The sequence below is a fragment of the Gopherus flavomarginatus genome, chromosome 2, assembly GCF_025201925.1.
Source record: "Gopherus flavomarginatus isolate rGopFla2 chromosome 2, rGopFla2.mat.asm, whole genome shotgun sequence".
Lineage (NCBI taxonomy): Eukaryota > Metazoa > Chordata > Testudines > Testudinidae > Gopherus > Gopherus flavomarginatus.
The window spans coordinates 240,316,384-240,340,684 of record NC_066618.1 but is presented as its reverse complement, the minus strand read 5'-3'; the positions used below and the strand labels follow the sequence as shown (position 1 = coordinate 240,340,684).

At 39.5% G+C, this 24,301-nt stretch overlaps 1 protein-coding gene across 3 annotated transcripts in view; it reads right to left on the bottom strand.

Moving 5' to 3' along the window:
* SULF1 (sulfatase 1) overlaps nt 1-23,816 on the bottom strand; it is a 176,919-nt gene extending 153,103 nt beyond the window's left edge. For 2 of the 3 annotated variants that reach the window (XM_050940670.1, XM_050940672.1), the window contains exons 1-2: nt 23,516-23,816; nt 1,583-1,641 (exon numbers count right to left, since the gene is read on the bottom strand). The gene's annotated coding sequence lies outside the window, so the exon portion shown is untranslated. Of the gene's footprint in view, nt 1-1,582; nt 1,642-22,296; nt 22,395-23,515 lie in introns of all 3 variants that reach the window. The other variant, XM_050940671.1, reaches the window with a different exon arrangement.
* Nucleotides 23,817-24,301: the final 485 nt, after the last annotated feature.

Here is a 24,301-nt window from a genome sequence, read left to right as displayed (position 1 = left end):
TAAACTATCTTTTGCAGAACCAGTCTGATGTACCAGAGCCTAAATTAATAAGTTGCCATTGTTAAAATAATCAAAGTGATAGAATTTACAATAACGTTGAATGTTTCCTGACTTTCTGATGCTGCTATCTTCATTTCTAAAGTACATATCAATGCATAGCTACACTTCCTTTGCCTTGAGCCACATCATCAGATTAGACTTCCAGTTGAGAAAAGTCACTAAGGCAGATTTCACTGAGAATCATGAGAGCCATGCATCAGTAGATATTAACTCTGTGGCACTTATTTGTACATATTATTTTGATAATTCAGTTTTCAATAGACAGTAGAATTTTGCTGAAGTACATACTTTAGGATTCATACAGTGATAGTATTCTCTATCTAGTTCTCAGATAAATACTATAATAGCAATGAGCTGTTGTGAGGTCTCAGGCAGTATTACTAAGACAATTATTTTTACGAACTCTACTACCATGTGTATTAGTATATGATAAATTATAAATAATTATATAATCTTTAGTTGTGAAAATAAAAGTCCTATGGAAAAATCACATGGAAAAGTCCCACAGAAACAACAGAATTATATCCCTACTATTTTAGGTTTTTTGGACCATCTTTTATAGTTTAATAGAAAGTTATATCCTTGTTGTGTAATTCTAAAGAATGGTTCCAAATAACTATACACAAATATCTATGACTCTAATAGCCTACAGAATGCGTATCTATGGAATCCTCTTAAATTTCGATACCAACTTAAATTCTTTTTGAATCTCTAGGATCTTTCTATAGGTTAGTCTTTGGTATTTTTGTTTGTTTGTTTTTAACAGCTGTCAGTTCATTTACTTGATAATTTCCAAAATTTAATAATCTGCAATGCGTCTACCTCTCATTAGTGCTAACTAGTCCATATTGTTTTTAGACATCTCTGATACAGCAACCAATTGCAGTTTTTCTTTAACTGTGTGCTATGTGAAGCTGGACTGATCCTTTACACCAGAGCTAAATTCATCATCTGTCTTCTTCCTGTGGTAAGCAACAATCAATACACATCTATTTTCCCTTTGTGGACTACTGAAAGGTCCAAAAGATCCTCATTAGGAAAGCTGTGGTTAACTGCATAGATCATAGCACTGTGAATAATACATCCATGTGGGAACATTACTTCATGTGCAGTTAGTTACATGAGACCAGAAAATCTAGGAACAAGAAGCCAAACTCCCAATGGAAATTGGGGAGTTTCCAATTTTCGATGCAAAGAAGGGAAAAAAATCTGAGATAATTTGAAATCAGGTGTCCTGAAGCACGTACAGCTGTAATATATGGCCACGAAATGAAATGCAGTCTGAGCTTCTCTAATGCAGAACAGGTCAGCACAGTGGCACACACAAAGCTTGGCTGATGACTCATCATGTCAGCTAATCAAAAAGGATCATGAATTTTAAAATACTGGCTTTTATGTAGCCAAGATTGTGAAGGTCGGGATAAATCTGAATGAGAAGTTGCCAATATTTGGGAACTTAAATTACTTTATAGTTGTTGTGCTAAAAATAAGCACTTGGAAAACTGCATTTTTGAAATCTTACCTTATGAAAGAAAGAAATATTGTCATTTTTTCACTCTTCCACAGCTCAGTCTTTTCTTACTGTAATAAATATTTGAAAACACAAAAATATTAAAATATTCTGAGCAATAAGTTAAAAGTCTTATAAGGAAAAAAAGATAGCACTAGCTAATCTCTGTATTATTATTATTCAGAATGTATTCCAACACCGTAAGAATATTGTGCTCAGTGAAGGATTTAACCCTGTACTATCGAAATCAATGGGAGTTTTGCTATTAATTTCAACGAGAAAAGGTTTCAGTCTTAAGTGTAAATGCATTGCCAACATAGTTTGCTTAATTTACCAGCAGGTCTCTGTTTTACACCCCAACTCCTTTCTTGGGAGGGATATGTTGATAGTACTCCGTGTCTGTTGGTGGAAGTGGCTTCCTAAGTCTGTTAGTACAGGTGCAAAACAGAAACACAACAGGATTTCTTTAGATTCCAACCATAAAGTTTGGGGCTAAGCCCTTTTCCCAGTGAAGAAAAAATAAATTGCATATGCTGTTAAGTTTTCAAGTAGGCTGTGAAAATCTGCAAAGACTCCATCTTAAAAGACTAAAGTCCAGAGTCTTGAAAGGGTAAGAGATATATATGACAAAAAGTATGGAGTTATAAAGTAATCAGAGGGAAATATTTTAAAATGTCCAGATTTATTTCTGCATTTTTTCTCTCAGGTTTCTAATATTTTTGTATTTTCTGCCTATAACCTTCTAATTTAAGTAAGAAAATGCTAATATGATATTTAAGATAATCAGAGCAACAGGGTAGATTTGAGATTTCTGCTCATTAAGCACATTCAAACATTTTGTTCCCCATTAAGGTTATACATTGGTATAGGCAGCCATTGAAGATTTTCTGTCTGCTTTTCCCTGTGAATACCCTTAATATTGTGCTCTCTTGATCCATCATGCTGGACCAAGATTCCAGGAAATCCAGTAGTTCTTCCGAAAGTCAATCACAGCAGTCATCATTTATGGTGCACAAAATGCCACATTATATCCAGGCATAAGTGAACCGGTTAGCTAAAATAAGGACTCACTGAAACCTCTGCCCAAAACTTAAACATAAAAGTGTGGTTACATTGCATAACCACTTGTTCCTCATTGCTTCTGCGTGTTCAGTTGACAAATTAGTTTACAATGATAGTACCTTGCTTTGATATTTTTGTAGACCCTTTATTACCAACTCATTTGAAGAAAGACAGCCAAACTGTCTAATTTTCATTCTGTATCATTAGAATGCAAAAGAGACATTTAAACTGGATGAGACAAAGCAACAATAAATGCACTGAAAGGAGCAATCCTTCACTGACATGGGAGGTGACCAGCCAATGTGCTGGGTAATTTTCATCTCTAATTTCTAGCTGAGGAGAAATCCTCAAGGGACATAAAGCCAATTTAGCCACCTCGACCCTAGGTCCTCATGTCCTAAACCAGGTGGAGGGATGTACGGGTTGGGGCCAGGGCACACTATGTGTTCTGTTGACCCTGATCAGTACAATGGTCCCCTTGGGAGGCATCACAAGATAAAGCAGTCCTCAGGTGGATCTAACATCCACCCACAGCTGGTTCAGTGCCTACCCAAAGAGAGAATCAGAGGAGGGAGAAAGGTGTCTTTCAGTTACCTGACCGGAGTTGCACCAAGCTCTGCTCCATCACAGCTGAGGAGACAGGCCACAATACCCATTTAATAGACGGAGAAACAGAGGCATAGCTAGGTTGAATGATTTGCAAATGGTCACCCAATATTAAAGACAGAGCTCTGAAGAGAACTGAATTGTTGGTCTCTAATCCCTGGTCAGTGGAACATTCTCTTTCCCACATAGCTTGATTTATGACATTTTACGTAGCGTTACAAGCAGTTTTTCCTCATCAAAAACTGTGGTGTAGCTAAAGGTCAGAATGAAACAGGTCAAGGCTGGTGCCACTCTGCTGAGTGTGTTACCTAGTCACAATCTGAAGTACATGCAAAGGATTAGCCAGTATATGCAAAGAGACAGAAAGTCACATGAGAGAACTGGGAAGGTTGTGCAAGTGTTATTCCCCCAATTTTGAAAAATAAGGGCTGCCTATATTTTGAGAGAGTTGCTTGTTGTAGTTACCTTTCTAGGTGGATGGCCATCTTAAGGGCCAGATTTTTCCCTCAGCAACATAAGTGCAAATCCCCTTGAAATCAAGAGGAGTTGCACGGGTATCAGAAAATTGATTTTGGCCTCAAACTTGCTATTAAAGGAGTATTTTTTTCTATTATTATTGTTGTTGTTGTTATGGGAAACACATTGGATGAAGTACTTTGGGAAGGAAATTGCTTTACAAAGGCCAGGAATGTAAAAGCAGAGAAAATAATGAAAAATTGGTAGTGAAAAAAGAGCAGTTAGAAAAGTGGATAATGCAGGGGGAGGATAGCTAAAAAGCAGCCCCCACACATCTTCCATGTTCACATTAAAAAAAGTTGACTGTACACATATGGCAGCAGGCACATTTCCTTCCCTACTTAGGTTTCCCATGTTTTTCCTGGAGAGGGATTAATTATTTCTTATCTTCTGTCCTGATTACCACTGTATCTCATATGCTGACTAATGCTACACAGATGAATAAAAAAAGATAAAGCCAAAAAGCAGCAACAGCAACACGAGAGTAGTGAAACATTGATATTACAGACATTTTTGACTGCAAACAAAAAATAAAAACAGTGAGCTAGTGCTGTAAAGAGATAGTAAAAGAAGTTATTAGACACTATATACACATGAGAATTTAGGGCCTCATCTAATGCTCATTGAAGTCAATTAGAATCTTTCCACTGACTTCAGTGGACATTAGACTGAGCTCTTAAAGTTTCCATAAATCTGTTTTCTACCTCCACATATACATTATAGTACAGTAACTGCCAACGGAAGAACAAAGAGGTTGATCAAGATATAACATTAGCAGAGCTAGTGATTCCACACTGAAGGTGTTTTGTGAAATTTGTTCTCTGATTTCCTTTAGGGGCTGCTATAGCTGCTGGACTTCACTTTGCTTCTTCAGTTTCTGCTCCCTGCTTCACTCTTTAGTTCCTGTATACAATACACAGAATCCGGTACAAACAATGATCCAGTTTGTAGCGCAGACAGGAATTTAAAAAGTGTTGCACACAACATATGGAAATGCAGGGCCTAAACAGTATTTGTAGGATAGCTGGGCCTTAAGCAGCTGTCACATATTCGGTCTGGGATGAGCAGGTCTTCAGCAGCTGCTGGCTCCTCTATTGCTGCTTTAGCGTATAGTTCTTGCTGTACCATATAAACAAACAATAAGACACGGGATGGTATGTTATGTGCAAGGATATCACCACACCTGGGACAGACTGTGATGCTGAATCCTCTTAATTATTCAAGAAGTGGCAATATCCTACCATGATCTATAAGGGGTTGTAATGATCTTATCTGATCTCCCATGAGAACTATAGTTGAGATACCTCCAAGAAAAACCCAAGGAGCTGCAGGAGATATTGTTGGTGATTCATTAGCGGGGCTGTTGTTTCATCTCTCAATCAGTGCTGAATTTATCTACTCAGTGTGGTCCCGGATGTGAAGTCTTTCATATGGGATGACAATACAAGACCTATGTTTTCCTTACAGATATAACTGGAAGTTATTCCTCATTACTTCCTACAAACAGTTCTGTATGGAGAGTGGTGGTGCACAACAGCTTCATATTGCACCCCAGAGATGTTTCATTGGAGTGACACAGTTTTTGTGTATACAGTTGTGTAAAGTGCTTGGATATTTTTTGGGGGAAGGGGGTTTAAAGATTCTATAAATATAACTTCTTATTGCAAATACAGCACAATCATTTATCTGGAAACATTTTAGTAGTAAACTTTGCAAATACCAGCAACGGGAGAGGCGAGTCCAACTCCAGTGGTTTTTGCCAACATTTTATGGACATTAGTGCTCTCACCATTGCTACTGCTTATGGAGCAGCACTGGTGTAAAAAACAGTGGAAAATTTAAGCAGAAAAGACTAGTGCAGGCAAGGCCAATAGATCAGACCTACAAATCAATCAGAGCTTTACTTCTATTTGTAAATAATAAAGAGTGACTGTGATTAAAATTGACGTGTTATGCTTCATGGCCTTTCCAGAACTCTCATAACTCAGGGGAAAAGGCTCAGTAGAATATTATCTAGCTTGTCATGCTTGCTTTTCCTCATTAGGAAAACTGTAAAAATTAAGTCAGCTCTTTCAACAGCATGTTGAACAGTGGGAATAGAAATACAGCACCAATCTAATAAAGTGTCAGATCATTTTTATTCATTAGGAAAGAAATGCATGTTAAAAACTGTTAATAAGTGTCATCCTTAGGTAGGGGTGAAAGTAACTGAAAGGACTTACGGGTACGCTGGAGTCCTGAGTGCCGGCATAACCTCAGCCAGAAGAGGCATTTAAAGGCCCTGGGGCTCCAGTTGTGGCTGGGAGCCCCAGGGCCTTTAAATCACCCCAGAGCTACCAGCTGCAGAGGTGGCTGGGAGCCCCGGGGCTCAGGGGCAAAATAAAGGGCCCTTTAAAGCACCACCCGAGTCCCGCTGCTGGAGCTCCGGCAGTGATTTAAAGTGCCTGGGGTTCCCCACAGCGGCAGGAGCACTGGGCCCAGAGCTCCAGTGGTGATTTAAAGGGCCCGGGGCTCCCCACAGCAGCTGGAACCATGGGCCCTTTAAATCACCGCCCGGGAAGCCGGTCCAGTCCAGCACAGCGTACCAGCTCTTGCCGGTACACCATACTGGACCGGACTGGCTTACTTTCACCTCTGTCCTTAGGAAGGATGAGAAGCTGTTTAATGTTAGCAACAACAAGCAAAATCCTGCATTCCTTACTTAGGTAAAACTTATCAACTTCAGGCAAAGTGCCTATTAACTCTACTGGGAGCTTTGCCTGAGTAAAGAATGCAGGATTTGACATTATGTGAGCAGCATTTCAATTTCATATTGTTTAGAAAGGAAGTATTCTGACAGGAGAATATCACCAAAACTAAAAAAAACTTATTTTTTCTAGATCAAAAACCTATGATCATTGCATTTTCCCTCATGATTTTGTGGATTTGACTGAAAAACTGCCATATCATTTGACCTGGAGGATCTGGAGCCTCCACTTGGAAGACTTTGATAGCCTGACATGTCAATATATTGTTGCATTGTACAAATGCATTGGCACAAGGCTGCAAGTTTGCTTCCATTTGCTTTGCTAGCTATTGACAAAACCAGAAACTGCTGTCCTGTTCACAAAATCCAAATTCTGCTTTCTGTTACAACCGTGTAAATCTGGAGTAACTAAAAAAAAGTTAGTCCAGATTTGCTCTGGTATAAGTGCGAGCAGAATTTAAGTCATAGGCAAGAGGAATAGGACACACCCTCAAAAGCCAACTCAGCTCATGTGATCAGCCAGCCCCTTTATTATTCAACTTCCATTTTTACCAAACTACACCTTTACTAAGGGCCAGATTCTGAAACCTTACTCAGATTCAGTAGAACTTTGCTTTATAAGTCCCCCATCATCATTCCAGTGGAATTAATCACAGGGTAAGGGACTATTCAGTGATCATATGGGCGGCAGAATCTGACAGACATTTATTTTCTGATTCATGCCCATTTATACCAGTGTGGCTACTCAATCTATAAAGCATTCTTAAATGCATTTCTTTTATGCAAATATGGGGAAGGAGACAAACAATTTGGGTTTAAAAAGATATTTATCTCAGTTTGGGGTGGGAAAGGTTGGGTCCCGACTAAAAATATATGGAAAAGAAAATAGTTTTGAAGTAAACTCAAGGTAAACAAGGGGTGAAGGGAGCACAGGAAATTCTTTAGATGTGACTTGATGGAGGTTAATAAGCCCCTAAGTATGTGTGTGCTTTCTCAGTTGATAAAATATTAGCATCTCTATCTGCCTCGCTGTCTGGCAGATCTGTTTTTTCAACAACCAAGTAAAATTTGTTGTTTAGTGAAAGACTCTAACTAGAGGAAATGATACTTTAGAAAGGAAAAAAACAGAGGTTTAATAATGCAGGGTTTCCTAAGTTTCAGCAGATACTTAAAACAAGAAAGCCATTGTGGTTTGCAACCTGCCTGTTCTGATTTTCCCACTTTCCCTCGCAACATAAAGATTTCATTCACAATAGCATAAAAATCAGTGCATCAAAATGCATTATAAGCAGAAAGATAGTCTAGCAGCAATTTAAAACATTTGAGAGGCAAAGAAAACTACTGACTGGGAAATTTGCCTCTCTGATTTAAAAGTAAGCACATTTTGTGCGTGAACTAAAAAGGTTAATTATAAATAATGAGAAGGCTATTTCACTATATTATTAGAATGTCACTATCTTTTAACGCTAATTAATGGAAATGGGTAAATATCCCACATGCAATGTTGTTGTAGTTATGTGAATCCCAAGATATTAGAGACACAAGGTGGGTGAGGTAATACCTTTTATTGGACCAACTTCTGTTGGTGAGAGAGACAAGCTTTCAACCTGAAGAACAGCTCTGTGTAAGCTCAAAAGCTTCTCTCTCTCACCAGCTGAAGTTGGTCCAATAAAAGATATTACCTCACCCTCTTAAATATCCCATAGACACATCAGAGAGCTCTGCCTTCTATTAAGAGTTTACAGTACCCTTAAGTCAGAACTGCTAGAAGGAGTTTAATCATATTTACAATAGTTATTTTCCATGGGTTGAAATGTGACCAAATGGCAGCATGAATGTGAATGGAAAAGATACTTCTCCCATGACATTCTTCTCAATGCTTTGGAAAATCTTATTGGGTGGTTTCAGACTTTAGATGTGAAAAAATAAAGGAAAATCCACAAGGAGTTATTTCTGAAATTGAAAACATACTTTAAACTGATTTTCCTATGCATTTGTTTTGTTTAGATTAAATAAGACTTCTGATTTATGTTAGCACAAAAATAGTTAACATTTGTAACATATTTACTGAGGTTTAAACAGTTATGTAATGGCTTCATATCTATTACATTGTTAACCTTAAGCAAATCTGTTTTAATAATCAACTGAAATTTTGTTTTTAACATACAATAAGTGGTTATCAGTCTGAGATACATACTTAGGAGCATTATGATGTTCCCCAGTAAAAAACTGATTTTCCTCTAGCTTTACTAAAAACTTACCAATGTTTATAAATCTGGATTAGCTATGTTTCATAATTTGTCCCAACACTGCCACATTTCATCAGCCTCTCTCATTACTATGTACAAAGTACGTAGTGGGGATCCAATGAAGGTTTGACTTATAATCAGAAGAGAAGAAATTCCGAGCTAAAATAATTCCAAAAAGCTAAAACTAGTACAAATTTTCCCAACTCTGGGCATATAAATATTTAAGGATTGTTGTTGTTGTTGTTCTGGTAGTGAATGTGCACTTCACTTTTTACAACATAATGGTAAAATGACTTCATACACTAACATTCAACTTTTCCACATCCTGCCCATTTACAGGCAGCAAAGTCTGGACTGCCCTGCGGAGTTGAAAGCAAGAGTTATATTAGCCCACTGACAAGAAATTCCTTAATATTTCAGGATTCTTTCTTTTTTACTATCCATGCTCTTCTGCTTTCTTTTGTCTAACCTTTAGTTGTTGCACTGCAAAGTCTTCCTCTGGTCTGCAGGCTGTAACACTGTTAACAGCTCCCTTCCCTTGAAATTTTGTTGGTGATTGTTAGCCCCACCAAGATGCCAGAAAACACACACACGATATCTCTGGCTAAAATGTTGTTCTTCTGGCACACGATATATGAGTTGGTGGAACATGTATGCTCGTCATATAATTTCACATTGTATCTAAACTACCATTGTCAAAATTCTAGAGCTCGGTATCCAACACTTAATGTAAGTTGTTTGAAAATAAGCCTATTCTATTTTGTTCCTCATTTTATCCCAGCCCTTTCAGGAAGACTTGAGACCCCTGCTTCCCAACTGGCAATGATTTCTAGAAACAAATAAAATGGAGTAAGTCACAAAAAACCTGACATACTGAGATAGATCAGCCTCTCTCTCAAAGGTACTTCTATGGCCCCCGTCACCCTAATATCCAAGCCCCTCACAGTCTTACAAGTAATTACACTCAATACTCCTGTGAAGTATGGGACTGAGGAACAGAGAGACTAAGTGACTTGCCCGTGGTTACAGAGTGAGTCTATGGCACAGCAGGGAATTAGCACTTGGTCCCTCACTGCTAGTATCTAATCACTAGGCCAGAAGATGCGGGAATTTAGCTAAACTGATGCAACTTAAATTTAAAACTTGATCTAGTTAAAGCAGTGCAAATCCCTAGTGTAGATGCACTTATACTGGCTTAACCCTCACTTAAAATCAGTTCTAGCTTGCCTCAGTAAGTTACTGAATTTAGCTAAACCTATTTAAGTGTTAAGCCAGTGTAAGTGATTTAGGGGGGTTGCATTGGTTTACAGTGATTTTAAGTCTTTTCAGCATACATAAGGTCAGCCTCAGAAATAATGACAACTGAAGAAAAAGGATACAGCAGCTATAGTTACAGTAAAAGTGAACTGCACAGCAAGCACCTAAGCAAACTGTGTTGGCCACTATTATTCATGTATTAGATGCCACTTAGAAGATATGAAAAGATGCGAAATAAGTGAAAAAGAAGCTGTGCAATAAATTAAGAACAGATAAATACTGTGCTGGGAACCACTGAATAAGGACATACTTCCTGGCCAGTCAATTCAGTGAAAAGGTCAAAAACAATGTGAGAGTGATTGCTTTTTTTCAGAGATAAAGTTTGTATCGTGCGTTAGTGTGAGTGTTTGTGATTTTGAAATAAATATCACAAACAAACCAATCCTAAAATATTTGTGCAATTCTCCTTCTCTCCCCAACCCGTCACTTTTTATTACTCAGGGAAATGAAGCTCAGATGTGGAATGTGGTTTTCAGTGAAGACTGTTTTTTACCCAATATTCTAAATGGAGTGAAAAATGCACAAGGAGGTCAAATCAATTGCACAGGGTCACACAGAGAAATCAGCAGTTTATCTCAGATTAAAACCCAGGATGCTCCTGGCTCTCATTCTCTTTAACCTCTTGGGTCTCAAACAATCATTCTCCCGAGCACAGTGATTCCCATATTTGCCTTGAAATAAAGAGAAAGGAGAACTTAAAAACTATGTTTTCTAAGACAACACCAGCTGCTGGTAGAATTGGTATGTTCCTAAGTAAAGCTTGGCAGAGAGTAAATTGACAGACAGTTGATGCCATTCATAAAGTTTTTAATTTCAGCCAACAAGGAGCTTTTGGGGGAAAAGCAGAATAGATATGAGCTGACTCAATCAGGTGAAAATCAGCAAACTGACTCACTGGAAAAATCAAATTACCTAGACTAATTGTTAAATTAGTGGGTAGAAAATTCTTAAAAGGAGCCATGTACTAAATTAATAAATCCAAGCTATACTGGTTAACCCTTTAGTCAGAGGTAGAGGCAAGGTAATTAAAAGGCAGCTGAAAATAACCTCTTTCTATATAAATGCTAATAACATATGTTCATATATACATTCATTACATTATTTTAATGTAAGGATATTAGAACAATAAAGGCATAGAAGAACCAACTTTTCTGAGGATTAAAATACCATGACACAGAATTTGCCGAAGGAACAGGCACCATGCAATAGGGGGAAAGGGAAACACTGCCAATGCTAATGATGGGTGATAATAAATGTGCAGAAACAAATGCTATAACATGAAGAGCTGTGTGAAGCTGTATAGCACCAGAGGTTCACTTTGAATTTCAAGGTTCTAAATGATGCAGAAAATGCCTAACCATGGTTGAGGTTAATTTGAAACTTACCCCAGGTAATTCAAGGGTCACAAAACTCAGCTAAAGGATCTCAAACACTTTTGGTGGACTTGACTCAATTTCTAGGTTTGTAACAAAACCCCAAACCCAAATAAATCTCACTTGGCTTTGGTTTCCATGGTTACAAACATTTTGCATAGTTCTATATTCAGGCTGAAAGCAATGAAGCAGTTTGAAAAAGGTGATCGCTAGCAGGTGAATGCTGCTAGAGACCTACAAGGCAGTTAGAGGAAGTCAGTCATGACACATGAACTAATTTTACAGAAATACATGGCCTGGAGCATCACATTTAGGAGAATTAACTATTTAGTGGTAGATTAGGAAAGATTACACAAGATTGGAAAGAAAATGACAAATGTCCAGATATACAGCAGAGTTGTTTTCATATATTGTTTCATAAGTATCCAGCATAAATCTAAGACGGATGTGAAGCATAAGTTTATTTGAAGCACAGTAACTAACTGAAGATTGGGAGTATCCAGTGCTACCATCTTTATAACAGAGGAAGCAACTTCTTTTAAAAAAAAATCTAATGAAAAATTTCTACAAAGAACATTGACAGGCCAGGAAACTGAAGTCTTCTCTTACAGAACGTGGACAGCATAGACAGCAGCAGAGTGCTTCTCCCCAAACTTCTCCCCACTATCTTACAAGTGTCTCTCAATCTTCATCCACTGGGGTAAAAGGCTAAGCTCAGCCTCTCTAACGATAATTTTAACAAAGGGTGCCAGTTAGCGTTAATTGTGTTACTGTGGTTTGTGATGGGAGAAAGAGGAGGTGGCTTAATAAAAATAAGAACTAACGCAAAACGAAATGTGGGGTTAAGAAGTGGTTGGTTATTTCCCTCACCTCTTTCCATTGCTTCTGGGCTTATCTCATAGTGACATTCCAAAGCATACAGTTGTCTGTGGCATTGCAAATGAAGGTGCCTCAGAATGCAAAATTAAGGGTCTACTACTGTAATGGCAGAGGGAGGGTCATATGTGGGCCTGTTTCCCTGAAAAGGGCTGCCGTTGAGGACAGAGCAAGGAGTCTTCCCCTCAAAGAGTGTTGTATTTAGGGATGCAAATATTTCTCTCTACAGATTTCTCCAATGTGGAGCTCTTCCAGGTGCCCCTTGAAGACAGCTGCTGCATCCAAAGAAAGATGGAAACCTGCACTGTGACAATACCAGAGAGCTCCACTCCATATATAAACAATTAGTAGATACTGCGCCAGTAGATGGTGCTCAAGAATATGTAGCATAGTTCCTTATTTTTTGTAGGATCAATACAATTAGTTGTTGTTCACTGCCAATGTGCAGCTCTTCACATCAGCTCTTAATATCCACAACAAAGGAGCAGAGGAAAGTAGAGGCTGGGAAGGAGGCAGTTAACAGTTCAGGTAAACACATTACCTTTTGTTTCTGAGATTTACTCAATACTACGGATCTACAGTAGGATGAAATGGCCTAGAGGAGAAAGGCTCTGTATCCCATTACCAATCCCACAAGCCATTCCGTTCCCTAGAGAGAGCCAATGTAACTATTTTGATTTAAGGAAAGATGACTGCCATATCTGGAAAAATGAACACGGATGATGGAAAATATTCTATTTTAATCTGGGGAAGCTGAAGTTGCAATATTTCCCGCTTAACCTCAATCAAGAAAAAAGGACAACAGAGGCCAAAGTGGTTAAGCAGAGAATAGAACTGTATAGAACACCCCTGAAACCAGCTAAATACACATTACTGCTTGCTTTCATTAGAAATCTTTTGTAGCATTTTGTGCTTTCAACTGAAGCTTCTTTCCAACACCACAAAACAGTGACAAAGTACTAGATTAGGAGAGCCACAGAGAAAAAATCTTAAAGGACAGTTCACATACTGCATACTGCAGGAGATATCCAAATGTCATCTAAACAGCAGAATTGACAAGCTAAGTATGTAACCAATATGCTGCATTCCATCCAAATAACCATCAATACTAGGGCAAAGCCCAGTTTGTATTTAAAAAAAATCTTCCTGAAAGAGTCTTGTGTTTCTCAGGTTGTTCTGCCAGCTACAATTCATATTCCTATTTTGCCAGTTCTAGCAGTTCCTTATCTATCCATCCAGGTTTGTTTCTGGTGCCCAGCACCATGGTGTCAGAACACAAGTTGCAGAGAAAGCTGTCTCTCACATATGAGTTTTGCTTTTCAAGTTTACAGTTCCATTATTTCAGTGGAGTTGAGGGAGATCATGATAATGCAAGGTGAAACTGTCCCTCCGGCAACTAAGACCAGCTGCATAGAGGGCTTTGAAGATGATGATTGAAATTGGAAGCTAATATTTAATGCCATGTTCAAGACAATAATGTGGGTGGAACGCGGGAGTGATGTGTTCCCCTGTGTTGCCCAGTAGACAAGCTACTGTACTCTGGATCAACTGCAACTTTTCAATGGAGGATGGTTTCCCATCTAGAGATTAAAGAATCTCTATAAACAATCTCAGGTCGCAAATACAAATAGATCATCACAACTAATTCAAAATCCAAAAGGACAGCACACAATCTTATTGACAGGTATAGAAGGAAAAATGGCATTTTTGGCAGGTGTGACTAGTTGGGTACCTAGAAGTAATGAGTAGTCTACACCAACGCTAAGGCTGTTAAATATTGACAAACTCTGGGCAGGTGCCCTCAATGTAGGTGATGTTATACTGTTGTATATAAACGCTTTCTTCTTTCCACCAGCATGGGGATTGGCTCACCCTTGGCAGTAGCAACATTCCAGCTGTCAGGGGTTTGGTTCAGAATTGTGTGCTGTAATGCACTAAAGTTTCCAGTATCTACTGCAGCAGCTTCAACATCTGTGTGCAATCTGCACTAAGTATTTAGTTAACAGTTTTGTTTAAACTATGTTTATTGAGTCTACTCTCAAACAGAAAAGGTGAAAAAATCAAAAGTGTGCTAGTTTCATTTAAGAGTATCATTGCAGATCTCACTTCCCCATGCAGAAAGTGGGGGGAGGAGTCAAGTGCCTCCACAACAGCATTCCCCCTATCCCTACAATCAACTCCATGAATCCATTGATGCATGCACAGGGAGTGATGGGGCAAAGGTAGGAAGAATGCACATAGTTCTCTCCACCCCATGCCCTGTGGCAATCAGGGAAAACAGTTAATCCTCCATGCTTAAGTGTGGGAGAGAGACACTGTCAGAGAACAGAGCCACAGGGGACTCAGCACCTCCATATGGATGGTCCTGTGTCCCCAAAGATTCCTGGGGATTCAGAGGGTTTGAAGGCCACAACCTCTTTTTCTCTCATGAGGCAGATGGAGGCAATCCCTGGTGCACCAAATGAAAGAATGCAAGAGATCTCCAAAAAGGAACCTCACGGAGTTCCCTGGCAGCTATAAATCTAGCACAAAATCACAATCTGTTCCACTAGATTCTGTTTACACTGCAAGATAGAACTCTCTAAAAAGTATTGAGGGACAGCCGCATTATAAGTAGGTGCCCTGATGTGTTGCTGTGGTGCAGACAAGCTCTACATTCAAAGTGCAGGTAGAGGTTTGTTTACTTGAAGAGAAGGAATTGAAGGACACAATGGAAATGGAAGATGGTAAACTGGAGGAAAACTTAAAAGACACGCTTACTTGTTTTTGTGGCTTTTGGGGTTTTTTTTTTTTTTTTTTTTTTTTTTGTCTCCCGCACATGCTCCTGAATGAAGCTACCTGTTATTTGTTTGTGGAGTCTGGTGTCCATAGAATACATATTCGGACTTTTCTCCTCCACTTCCCGCTACTTTCCCCTCCCCCTCAGCAGGCACACTCCAAAGGAGCCTCTCTGTACCAGTAAGACAGGGATCAAGAGTCTTCAGTATCACTGTGAACTGGAATCTGAATTCACACAGCAACAGAGAAGAGGAAGCCTTAGCCTATGAGTCTGCATGCCAGATATAGGCTCAAATTTACAGTGAGATAAGAATGTTTTCTTTCTACTGATACTAAGATAAAAGGAACTAGCATAATGCCTGCAGATAAACAGAATTTGAGTTTTCTTCAGAACATTTTTATTGCTCTAAACATGGTAATCCACTCCCTCTAATCCCTCATTCTGGTGGCCAAGCAGATATTGATACAATCTCAGTTAATACATTGACTCCAAATGTAAACAAGATCATAAGAATCCAGGGTATATTTTCTTATCTATCATGTTAGATATAGATTAAAGAATTCATATATTAGAGGTAATCTATTCTCTTTAATAGAAATAATGGAGAATGACAATAATTAAGGAAAGTCTCTGATAAAATGGACTACAATGATTGATTTAATATTTAATTTAAAAAAATCAATACTCTAGGAGTACTTTGGAATCTAACATTTTTGTTTTATGAAGTCCTTGAAAAAACAAAGTGAAGAGGCATTCTGTACTTATTATTTATTGTATGTTCAGTTTATTATGGAATTCCGTTCTCTAATTTTTGACTGGCATGCCTCCCACGCAGACAAATTAGCAGGAGGCAATCCTCAAAAGGTTTGGAACAGCTAAATCATGAAATATATGATATTGAACCTTTCAGCATCTTTTTTCTCCCTCTTCCATTCTCCCTTTTCTTCCCTCAAGTCAGATATTCCCCTCCCCCCAAGATTTCTTCCTTCTCTTAACCCCAGCAACTCCCTATATGTGACCTGCAAGACCTTTGACCCCCTTATATTTCTCCTCATCCTCCACTTCCCCGCTCCCAACCCAGTAAGTACCAGTGCTTAATTTGTAATGAAAGAGGGGCTGGGTTGCGCTCAAGCAATTTTTTTTACGTTCATAACTTATGCAGCAAGCTGAGAGGTGCCGGGGCTATGAACTGCCAAGTTTTGAGGTGCCAGGGCTCAGCCTAGTTAAGCCCTGGCACACAAATTAACCACAGGTAAGCACTGTATCTTTGGGGATACTCTATCAGGTGGCAGCAGTGGGTGTTACAGACATACTTTGCTGTAATATTGTCAAATAATTTAGAATAAATGAAGTAGGCCCTAGATACTGCAAAGATACTGCCATCACAAACCCCTGTAGAGTCCCTTTGACTTGGATGAAGCTCGTAACAGGTGCACTAGTCTGAACTAGTAGATTCAGTTGCAGGCTCAGGGCCTTAATTTTGTAAACAACTAAGTCTTTTCACTGATAATCTGAAAGTAGGAAAAGTGACTGAATTCATCTCCAATTATTCTCTAAAATAGTTTAACCAGATCTTCTCCTAATCTTTTAAATGCAATAGAGTCTCAGTAAATGCTATAAAAAGTCGAACGCTTATCCTGTGGAAGGTGAAGACGACAGATTCAAGCAACTGGTAAGCACTATTTCAAAGGCATTTAGAGCAAGTTAATGCTCACCCCCATTTACTCATCACTTGCTTGTAGGTTAACTTTAAAACCCAAAGGCCCCATCCATCTTCCTGTTACACTCAACCTTATGCTCAGCTGAAAGACATTATATTCTAATAATTAAAGGTGCTTTTGCAAAGCAGTAATTCAATGTACAGTTCTGCTTCACTTTGTCTTCTCTTTAATAGTTTCTCTTCAGAGTTCATTTAAAAGGGATAGGAGCGGTATACAGACACTTCAATATTCTGAGTCACAATGAAGCAATTCTTTCCATGAAACTAGATATTTTTTCTATGAAACTACACACATTTATCCCCTTACTCATCATGTTTGTCCATGCTTGAGACTCCATCCTCATTACAAGGCTCTGTTGTTACACACGGTTCTACAATGTGGTGGCTGTCTGTTGCAATAAAACATTAAAAAGCCTATAGTTTTATTAGGAAACTTTCCAGAAATGCCACAGGGTTTGATATTTACAAATTGCAGATACAGTATTGCTAATCCCAAGCCTTCACAAATGATGAGATTGGCTTAAGAGTGATAAGCCTTTTTTTTGTTTTTAAAATATATTTTGGGTTCTATTTACTGGCCTTGCACTTTCTGAAACTTTAGGTTGCAGTAACTTCATTTTTTCAAGTTTTTCTCTGCAACCACGAGGGCTAGATTTTTTAAAAATGAGCTCAGATTCTCATGTAATCTCTTGATCCCGATAGTTGGGGCTTAAAGAACAACACTAAATATCTGGAGACTTGTACTAAAATTGCAAGTACTGCAATTGATAATACTACAAACATTTACATTCATAGGCTCACTAACACTTTTTTCTCTTTTTCAATGAAAATAACTGAAAGCAGTGCATGTACTGTAATAATGATCAGCTTCAAACATTGAAATTACAATATTGGAACATACCATTGGCCCATTTTTTGTGGAGGTTCTTGAGGAAAGCAACCTTCCTAATTCCCCACATGCCCATTCTCCAGAACCAAGTACTCACCATTCATGTACCAAAGTGCTTCCATTCTTCTCCATGGGCAAGGTACCCCAGCTGCACTTCATCTCCCCATGATGCACTGCAGCCACACAAGTGCCATGTTTCACTGTAGTGCATCATGGGAAGTGTAGTCCTACCACGGAGTCCTTCCTATAGAGAACTGGAGTGTGAGACACCAGCATGACAACTCCCACAAATCACCAGAATTGAAGTTTTTCAGTTTTCAGGTGTTCAGCTTTTCAATTAAAAAAAATTAAATTTCCATGGAAAATTGGATATTTCTAATAATTCCTCTGATATTTGGGTCCAAAAAGCAACTAGTCAACCAAATCCACAGTACAGCCCTGATTCTCTCTGGCACAGCTCTACCTCAGAGCCTGTAAACCTAGTTTGAAGGAAAATTACTGTCTTAAATTTTTAGTGTTACAACATGATGATGTTTTCTCATAGCCAGCTCTACCTTTATCTCTTTTACTTTTTATCCCTCATTCCATGCTCTTTTGCTAATAAACTTATTTTGATTTCTTATAAATCATCAGTACCATGTAATTTCAGTGACGTGTATGCGTCTGGAAAGCTGACAGGCTGGAATTTTTCATTATCTCTGCAAAGGCAGCAAAGTTAACACTTTCTTTATGAGGGTCCAGTGAGAGGGCCTGGTCCCTGCAGCAGCATGATTTGGGGGCGAATTTGGGACTGGCAGGACACTAAGATCAGCCGGCAAGAATAACCAGGTTGTGCAAAAGCCAGGGTGAGGCTTGTGGGCTGCTGGCAGGCTGTTGGGATTGGAGTTCTGGACCAAAGCTGCACAGCTATAAGACACCTAGGGTTACAGGTAGAGTGTTTTGTACCTGCGGATATTCGCAGACCATTTTTGTGGATTGCAGCACAGATGAAGATACAAATTTTGTATCAACACAGGACTCTGCGACACACTCACCCGAACAAAGTGGCTGTCATCCAGTTTGCAGGCTCCAGCTCAGTTCTCTGAATCCGGCAGCAGCATGCTGGGCATTCTGGGAGTTGTAGTTCCCAGCTTGCTCAAAGGGAGGAGGTAAACAACAACTCGCAGAAGGGAGTGAGCCAAGCTCTATTTTGAAGGTGAAGTTGTTCTTTAAATGAGCAGGTGGCAGTGGCTGCATGCATTAAAGCTGCTGCAACTGCATAGAGGTGTTTAAGAGTTACCAATTTTCTGATTGCAGAAAACCGAACACCCTTGTCCGCCCCCGACACTGCCCCTAGGCTCACCCCAGCCCCGCCTCTGCTTCAAGGCCCCGCCCCCCACTTACTCCATCCTCACTTCCTCAGTCACTTGTTCTCCCCCACCTGCTCTCTCTTACTCATTTTCACTGAGCTGGGGCAGGGTGTGGGAGGAGGTGAGGGCTCTGGCTGGAGGTGCGGGCTCTGAAGTGGGGCTGGGGATGAGGGATTTGAGGTGTGGGGGGGCTCCAGGCTGGGGGGTGGGGCCAAGGGGTTTGGAGTGTGGGTGGGGACTCTGGGATGGGACAGGGGGTTGGGGTACAGGAGGAGTGAGGACTCTGGGGTGGGGCTGGGGATGAGTGATTTGGCATGCAGGAGAAGGCTCTGATATGGGGCCAAGGGGTTCTGAGGGTGCAAGGAGATTGGGGCATGGAAGGGGGTGAGGGGTGCAGGCTTCAGGCAGCACTACTCTCAGGTGGTACCCAGAAGCAGTGGCATGTCCCCCTCTCTGGCTTCTATGGGGAGGTGCAGCCAGGTGGTTCTACGTGCTGCACTACCTGCTGGCATCACCCCCACAGCTCCCATTGGCTGTGGTTCCCAGCCAGTGGGAGCTGTGGAGCCGGTGCTTGGGGCGGGGGCAGCACACGTAGGAGCCGGAAAGGGGACATGACGCTGCTTCCGGAAGCTGCGCGGAGCCAAGGCAGGCAGAGAGCTTGAATGACCACCCTGATGTTGGGGAACTACAGATATTGAGAGTAATTTCAGCCTTTGGACAAATAGGATCACTTGTCTAGGCCTTTTAGTTGTGAAGATAGCTATTCATAGTGTTATGCATCTTCAAGGATAACAGATGTTAAGTTGGGCACTTTCTCATAATACAAGAACCGGGGGAGACTCAAAATAAAAAGAAAACCTAATGAGGAATTTTTGAACATGAACACACTTTCACAAGATATTGAGGCAAACATGTTAGCGGAAAAGTCCACTAATTTAGTTCTTTTTGCTTCACCATAGACTTGTCACTGAATTCCAATTCCCTGTTTAATTTTGCCGCTCTCAGGGCAGTCAGAGTGAAGTCTTCAACTGTTACCACATCAATTTACCTCCTCTCTCAAATAAATCCCTAAATGCCACAGTTTTAAATATTTTTAAAAAGCCATGAAAATCACGAAATCCATGACTCCCATGACATCTATGACAAGGGTAAAACCTTGTATGGATAAAAATAAACCCTGTCATTACATAACATTTAAAACTCGTCATGCTCCCTGGATAGTACTATAAAATTGAATGCACTCTGTAACGTACAGAATACTAGATAATAATCATTCAGAATTCTCTGCAATAAAATGATCTAGTCAGAATAGAATTTGCAAATCATTCAAAAATCATTCTTTCCATAGCTGCCTAACTTCCTATGAATGTGGGTTTATAATGTCTTCCACATTTGGAAATAATGTCCCAGCATCACAACATTTTAAACAGTTTGCTTTTATCGGACCCTGCCTGGAGTGAGAACTGTGATTATAACTCTCACACCAGTACTTGCCATATATATCCCTTTCCTACTAATGCTGTCCTATTTAGCCTGGTTTTTTAAAAGTATTTACACACTACTTGGAAAAATACCAAACTTTTTTTAAAAAATGTGAACTTACACCAAGCATATTTAAGCTTCTCTCTCTGAAACTGAGTCATGCCAGTGAAAGCTCAAGGAAGGCATGCCAGTATGAAACTTCAACTTCTGCTGCTTATGACTTGAACAAGCTCACCCACTTAAATTATAAAGTGCTAAAAAGAGGAAGCCTCTGACAACTAACAAGATGACACATAATTAAGACAACCCACAGCAAAACACATTCTGGCTGGAAAACAAAGTTCTTGGGCTCTGACTTTTGCTTACAGCACTAGGTAAAAAAAAAAAAGATACAGGGAAAACAACTATAAAGTCAGTCTGTATCTGACTCAGTCTTCACTGAGGAGGAACATGGAAAAAAAAATCTGATTTCATTTAGGGTAAATCTCCCATATCACAAGAACAATTGGCAATACAGACATGCCTGGTATGTTCAACATTCTACCAAGCAAATTAGCAACAACAAAAATGCAGTTTCATGCAGCAATTTTAGAGCTTTTTTGTGCCTCTGGAATTTCTGACCTTGTGTGTCTATCGGTAGATCTGTTGGGGGGCACAGCAGTTGTATTGATCCAGCTCTTTTTTCAGATTATTTTTACCTCACTATGAGGGACATCTTTGTGAGCTCTGAACACTTTTACAGCTGTTGGGATGCTAATGGGAACTTCATGTGTACCCAGCACAAGTGCTCTCAAGAAGAAAACAAATGTCAAACTGAGGTATGTGGAAGTCGCCATAAATATGTCTTTGAATGTTTACCATCTGGAACAGTAGATTATATTTTGACAAGAAACTGGACTACCCTGCGGGCATTGTCTTTTAAACAGCCTCATCATAACAAGGGAAGGGAAAACATGATTTAATGTCCCCACTTTCTTCATAAGCTTTTCTGATGATATTGGGCAAACTATTTTTCTATAGTAAAATGATTAAAAGATGGACGTATATTTATCCAAACATTTTCTTAAAAGATTACATCTGACAACCCATCTGACAGAAATCCATGGAGAAGGCAGCCTTATAATTAGACTGTGACAGCAGAATGTGCAGTGCAATTCACATTCCTGAAACTGCTGCACCTTGTCTTTGTTAGCAGGCTAAGCCATATCTTCATGGACAGAAGCTGTCTTAAGGGACTTCACATCAACCAAAAATGGGTAGAATAAAGTGAAGAAATCAAATTTAAAGTTAAAACAGTTTATTCCTTGTATAGGAGGTTTTAACACAAGCCTAATTTGGTATTTTTTTTTAAAAAACAACAACCCTGCAAAAGTTTCCACTGCTCATTAGAAAGAAAAACTGGGCTGAATGAAAAATCAATATGCTCCAATTTCTTCACCCAATCCCAGTCAGGTTATGCTGTCTTACTAGGATTTAGCTAATACTCTCTTTAAAATTGCTGTGGGTCATTTATGAGGATACAGTCTTATTAAAGAATGTGTTTGAAAATACAAGCTGAGAACAATCTGTAAAGCAGCCAAACAGCCTGTTTAAAAAAAAAAAGTTGGTTTGAGGCAAAACGATATGTGCAACTTGAAACATGGTTTTATGGACATCGTTACACAGTTGAGTGCCAAAATCACAAAGCACCAGCCCTAAATCCCCTTGCTCAGCCTACTAAACGGATCATATTTCAGAACAGATTACATACAGAATATCTCACCTGTATATGATGAGGACAGTGTTAAATTTCTTTCACAAATGGGAGAAACCAATCATTCATGAGCACCACAGGTGTGAGAGAGTTACTGTATGGAAGATCTGTTATAGTGGCAAAAGGAAACATATAATTTAGTTACTCTTTAAGGGAAGCCTTTTTAAGGATTTATTTTAAAATAAGCCACTTCAGCCTTCAGTACCTGTCAAAATAGAGAGACTAGAGGAATAAACTGAGAAGATTAATTCTAAAATATCCAGAATCTAATTCGTAATCATTTTTTAGGCTTTTTATTTAATTTGGTGGCTTTTTTCTCCCCAGATGCCAGTGAAATTAATAGTCATTAAATGAAAGTGACAGTAAGTACTTACAGTGACTAATTTCTAATTCAATTTCTGCCTCTCTTTGTGCCTAACGGTAAAAAATCCCTTTACATTTAATTAACACTTCAGCTAGCCTGTTTAGAATCTATAAATATAGCCGGCCTTTAATGATCCGTTATAGTGATGCTACTCGGTTTTCAGTGACTTGTAAAACTTTCACAAACAGATCTGCAAATGAATTACATCCATCTGCTCTGCTGCAGCTGCAAGCGCTGTATTACATTGTATTCTCTCACTTCCTCCTTTTTCTGCTTCGTTCCTAACTTTAAATCCATGTGTAAGCCAAGCTAACTATATTCCAATCATCAGGAGCCCAGCCAGGTCTCTATAAAAGAGTCTTCAAACTTTACAGACATATCAAATGTACTTTCAAAACATTTTAGTTCGTTTCACAATGAGACAGAGACAGTCTACGCTGCCTAAAAGCAGTTAAGCATCTTGTCAGAATCTCAGAAAAACCATGCTAGGATTTTTTTCTCCCAGTAGTTTTCATTCATTCATTAATTAGTAGAAATGAAACTACTCTTATAGCACTGACGATCTCTCATTTACTGAAGGTTTTAAGCACATGTGTGAGAGCGAGAGGGAGACATTAAGTAGGAGATACACTGTTCCAGAAGAGATTTTCTAATCTATACCTTCAAAAGCGTGACCTTAACTGCATTAAGAGTGTTAGTTCTATGAAGACAGCCAAGCATCGAGCTATGTTCGCAGTTATCTGTCAGCCATACAATAGCTGCATTGATAAGGCAGCAGCAACTGGCTTTGACAAGTGTGCTGTGCTAGCATTCCATTCAAAACCATGAAGGGGAGGGGGAGGCATTAAATGTCTTTTACTTTACCTGAACAAACTGCTTTTCTTTTAGCTGCTGAAAATGAATCCTCCCTCTTCTCCCAAAAGCTAAGTAGCTCTTCTTTTGCTTGCAGCTCACACTTGCAGAAGACCACACAGCTCCAGCAAGGCAGCCTCCGTTCCCTAATCCCCACTCGAATGTGATGACACACACTAACCCCAACCATCTGTTGAAACACGTCCTCAAGCACTCAGCACAGTGGTGTGTCAAGACGGGCTGCCCAATCCAATCGCTGGGGCTGGGTGTCTCTTAAGGAGCTGGAGGCAGAGACAAGGACAGAAACTGTAGCTCTGAGAACTCTTAGCAAAGTAACCTGAGATTTTGGGAGAGAAAAGGGCGGCTATAAAGTAGAAGTGGGAGGTGCTGGTGGGAAGGTAGAGGGAATGGATTGTTCTGGTGGCCAGTTGTGTTATTTCTCACAACTCCTTGTATTCCTAAGGGACCATTGGGACCCTCACAGTAGGATGCACAGAAGCACAACAGCGACAGTAAAATCTTTTTATTGCAGGTCTATTGAGGGCAATCTCCTCTGAGAGACACTTTCCTAAAAAGAGATAAAAGATGCAGCTTGAGATCCTGATAAAGTGTTAATGTGGGAGTCGTTTGCACGGAAATGTGACATTTGCATCTTGAAATCCAAACTCCCACCTTCCCATGATTACACTGTGGCTGCCTCCAGCATTCCAAGGGAAAAGAAGGGAGAGGCAGCTAAAAAGCACAAAGTTTTTATATAGCATAAAGGTCCGCACTGTTTACTACAAGTCTATACTTCTC